This window comes from Octopus bimaculoides, chromosome 12, assembly GCF_046866305.1.
Source record: "Octopus bimaculoides isolate indiv1 chromosome 12, ASM4686630v1, whole genome shotgun sequence".
Classification (NCBI taxonomy): Eukaryota; Metazoa; Mollusca; class Cephalopoda; order Octopoda; family Octopodidae; genus Octopus; species Octopus bimaculoides.
The window spans coordinates 69,023,612-69,028,376 of record NC_142939.1 but is presented as its reverse complement, the minus strand read 5'-3'; the positions used below and the strand labels follow the sequence as shown (position 1 = coordinate 69,028,376).

The 4,765-nt window shown below is 33.3% G+C and overlaps 1 protein-coding gene across 1 annotated transcript in view; it reads right to left on the bottom strand.

Moving 5' to 3' along the window:
• Positions 1-3,029: 3,029 nt before the first annotated feature.
• Positions 3,030-4,765, bottom strand: part of LOC106883002 (uncharacterized) — a 34,440-nt gene continuing 32,704 nt past the window's right edge. The window contains exon 3 of the mRNA XM_014933860.3: positions 3,030-4,765. This exon is cut by the window's right edge and continues 309 nt beyond it. The gene's annotated coding sequence lies outside the window, so the exon portion shown is untranslated.

The following is a 4,765-nucleotide window of genomic DNA, read 5'->3' as shown; positions in this document are numbered from 1 at the left end:
CGGAAAAGTTACTTTTCTCTTTGTATGACATAAGCAAGTGATAAAGTACGAGGGTGAGTCAAAAGTTAATGCCATTTTGTTTAGGACAGGTATAATTACAAACACAGGAGCATGTATCATACATCAGAATGAAGCTGGTCTTCTGTGGATCACATTCCTACTTCTCAACATAGTCACCTTTTCTCTCAAGAGCAATGTTCCACCTTCGAATGACAGCATGTATCCCTGCCCCGTAAAATTCTGCTGACTGTTCTTTGAGCCACTTCTTCGCTACAGTTTTCACTTCCTCGTCACCAGATTTAGTGCCTTCAGACTATCATCTCTTCGGCCCCATGAAAGAGGGTTTGAGAGGCAAACATTATTCCAGCGACGAGGAATAAACTACCAAAATATGACCAATACCAAGCTCTTCATTCAAGTTGAGCTGAATTACTTCGTGAGGGAACTTAGCGTTCTAAAAGAAAGTGCGCAGTTACTTGTCTCTAGACTAAAGAATCATAGACGTCTAGCTCCTGAAATGAGATTAGCTTGGTGCTGTCATCGTGAAGTGGAATTCGCTCAGTTCTTTAACAAACCGGATTCTTTAGCTTTCTGTTAAATCTATTTAAGGCCTTATTGAACACATGAAGATGTTGTACAAAGCAGATGAATGGAGGCTCTTCGTTGATTCTTCAAACAGAACATTAAACGCTGTTCTTCTCTACAATGGCAAGACAGCTGCATCTGTTCCAGTTGGCCATAGGGTCCAAATGGCAGAAACTTATGAAAATATGAAGACACTAATAACTGCCATCAAGTATCATAATTGCAATTTCTCATTTGTGATGATTTAAAAGTTATTGCTATTCCACTAGATCTTCAAGGAGGATACACAACGCATCCCTGTTTCCTTTGACTTTGTGATAGTAGGTCGGACAACCCACATTATGAGCAAAAGGACTGGCCACCAAGAAACAGCTTCTTACCCAGAAATCATAACGTGAAAGATGTGCCACTAGTTGACTCCAAGAAAATTCTGCTGCCATCACTCCACCACAAATTAGGGCCTATGAAAAATTTTGTGAAGGCGCTGAACAAGAATGGAGCGGCTTTCAGGTACCCTGAGTCAAAGTTCCTTCGTATAAGTGAAGACAAGCTAAAAGCAGGACTCTTTATTGGTTCTCAGATTCGGTAATTCAAGAAGGACAAGTATTTTGAGGATGCATTAGCAGGTGTCGAGTTGACTGTCTGGTTTTCCTTCGGGCAGATTGTTCAAACCTTCTTGGGAAACAGCCGCTCCTCAGAATATGAAAAATGATCCAAGACCTGATCTTAAGTTTCTATCAACTTGAGTCTAGAATGAGTGACATGATGCATTTTTGCCCTCACATCATGACTATTTTTCGAATAATTGTAAAGACTGCAGCAAAGAACAAGGAGAGTGGTTTCATCAGGATATTTGCACCATGTAAACTCGATGCCAGGGCAAATGGAATGTCAGCATGATGACGGATCTGCTGGTCATTGAAACGTGATGGTCTGGATGTACAGCACAAGCGGAATTCAAAGCTGTCCTCCTCCCTTTGAATCAATATGTATGCTAACTATTAGGAGCATATTTTTTTTTTTACATTTATTTCATTTGATGATTCAGGATTCATTTTCATGTTAATTTGGAATACACACGTTCTTAAAACTAACAATATATATGCTTTTCCATGATTACTTTTTTTTTTCTAATAAAGTATCAATTTATTAAAAGTTCACATTTTTTAATTATCATTAATTCTAGATTTATTGAAAATCTTTACGTGAGCAAAATAATTTTTAAAAATTCCCAAATGCAGAGCAGTCTTACCTTTACTCGCTTTGACTTCATACAATTGAATAAAAGTATTCACTATTTGGAACTTTTCATGTCAATGTTTCATGATAAAATTTTGTCACAATTTATTTCTGACGTAGTTTCTCCAGTTCCCTTGGTGTCTTATGGCATGATATATTTATAATACAGAGATTTTTTTATTCTTGACCTTCATCAGTATAAGTGGCTTGTTCGTTTTGATTTGTCTTCTTAATCTCGGTTTATTGTAACTAGGTCACTGTCGTGTACCTGTGTGTTGCATGCTTAAACCACTTCTCCGCTTTCGCGTGAAACTGAAATTAAATTACTTAAACGGTGTCTTACTTCGCTGATGCCATAATCAACACTTTGCACTGAATACAAGAAATGGAAGAATCATGATTCGTATTATTTGAGGTTACCATTTCTGTTGTGAGTTTAAAACACATCACAGTCGATTTTGAAACATTTCATGAGCAATTAACTAAAAACAACTGGGGATTGTTTCAATCATCCCTCTCACTATGCTTCACAAAAATATGCTATAAATATGGATTAAAGTTATTAGTGCTGTCGCTTCACCATAATCTCGATAATTCACCTATCTAATACATTCTTGACAATAACATTTATTTGTCTCTTGCAAGCATTTCTGTAACTGCCAGTAGGCATGAATTATACAAAACAACATTTTTTAGTTGCTAGGGAAAACTGTCAACAATCTCAATAAATTATTTAGGAACTTTATTTAAATAGACGTTTTCTTTGAAATGAAATAAAAAAAAATTACACACATGTTGTGCATAATTTACCATCCAGATTCCTCGCAGACTATCATTTCCGTAATGTTTAAGCTGTTTCAAGCTTTTAAGATGATTAGAAAATCAAAATTTTTAAAAGAAACCCCATATTATTTACATGAAAGAATCTATACATCCGTCGGTTATTTATTCAAATAAAGATGAAGTCGCCTGAGCAAATATTGCGGAGAGAGTTTGAAAAATCTAGACAGCTAAGCGTTTGTTTAAAAGACATGGCATACTTTATCATAAATAATTGAAATAGTCATATCATTATATTTATGAGGTGAACGCTACTTACGTTAAAATGCGTTGAAATTGATATCAGTTAATGTTTGAGAAAGTTAGCTGCAGGGAAGCTAAATAGAAGCAAAATAAATATAAAAAATGAAAATAAACACGTCATATATTTCAGACAAAAACATCATTTTTATTATGATTTACCGCAGAACATTTTTTCCTGTGAATATGAGATTCCAACACGTCACACATCAACAAAATTGCTTCCATCATAATCGTCCTCATTCTCATTATAACTATCATCATGTTGCGACTTTATATTCAAAAGAGTAACAACAACAAAACAGTGTTTGTGAATTTTCTCTTATCTAAAACAGAATTCTAAAAGAACCTGCAAACCGGAATCTATTCCAGCTTGACTAATATCTTATTGCATGAACCAAAAAGGAATTGGGAGAACCTATAACAGCAAAATGTTTAAGCAACCTCGGCAGAGAAAATAAAATTAAGGTTTCTATCTCTAAAATATCTTCCACTCAGATTTTGGACGGTGTGGAAATAACACTGTTTTGAATGTTGCAATATATATTCAGATTTATAATGTTTCTTTATATAAATTCGATGTTCAACATTTTGCCAAAGACACAAATGGTGTAATTGTCAAATTGCTGTCCCGGGATCAAAAATTTCATCAAAGTTTAAAATAATTTCTTTCAAATGAATTGATCGTTGTCAATTATAGAAGTGCCCATCTTACCAAGAAAGCGTACCCGAGAAGTGGATAAACATTTCCATGTAGATCTTTATTTCTTTACATATATATCTGCTAGTCTCAAAGTTGAGCAATGTCTTAGTAGTGAGGAATTAATGCTGCTATTGTTCGTTTATTTCTATGAGACACAAAACTTAGCCACACCAGTGTGTTCTCTTTAATTCCATTTGTCGGCCTAAATATTTAATTAGAAGAGTTGACAAAATGTGTGTATGTGTATATAAGCACAAACTCACATGTATATGTGTGTGTGTGTGTGTTTGTGTATGTATATATATATGTATATATATATTCTGTACGTGTACGTTGGTGAAAGATTTAGGTTACATGCAGACTGTTAGACATATAACGACGTTGAAGTATGATATGAAAAAGTCTGGCAAACTTAAATTAAAAATGAGATGATTGTGAAATGTCCAATGATCAGCTTCTTGCAATAGAAAATAGGATTTACTATTTCGGCAAAATATCTTAACTAGCTTTCTCCCTCCATTGATAAAATGGTAGTCAGTAATCTATGTTTATTGCATAAAGTATCGCAAGATCCAACTTTTTTAAAAATGCAGATGTATAATCGTATGTATTTATAACTTGAATATTTCATAATTCGAAACCTTATATTTTTCAGATGCTTTTCGTCTGATTGCTTTTATTATTCTTTTCTAAATTTCTCTTGGAATTTCCTCGAATCTTTAAAATTGGTGAATCATTTCATATGTGATGTAGAAGAATTTTTGTTTTCTACATCTTCCACCCCTTTGTTCAAACTTTTCCGATTTAATTCATGTTAATTGTTAGTTTTCCAAGTGATATTCGTTAATAAGTAGTCAGTGATAATTAGCATATTATTTCTATGTTGTTGTCATTTTTTTAAACATCGCTTTAATCTTAATCTTATCCGCATTAGGAACTTTAGTAGTTCCATAGGGGTCTTCCTGCGCCAGACTCGCGGATCATATGTAATATCTGTATATGTATCTCTTCTGATATGAAATGTTGTCTCTTTCCTATATATATATATATATATATATATATATATATATATATATATATATATATATATATATATATATATATATATATATATATATATATATATATATATATATATATATAATTTGCCGGCTATTT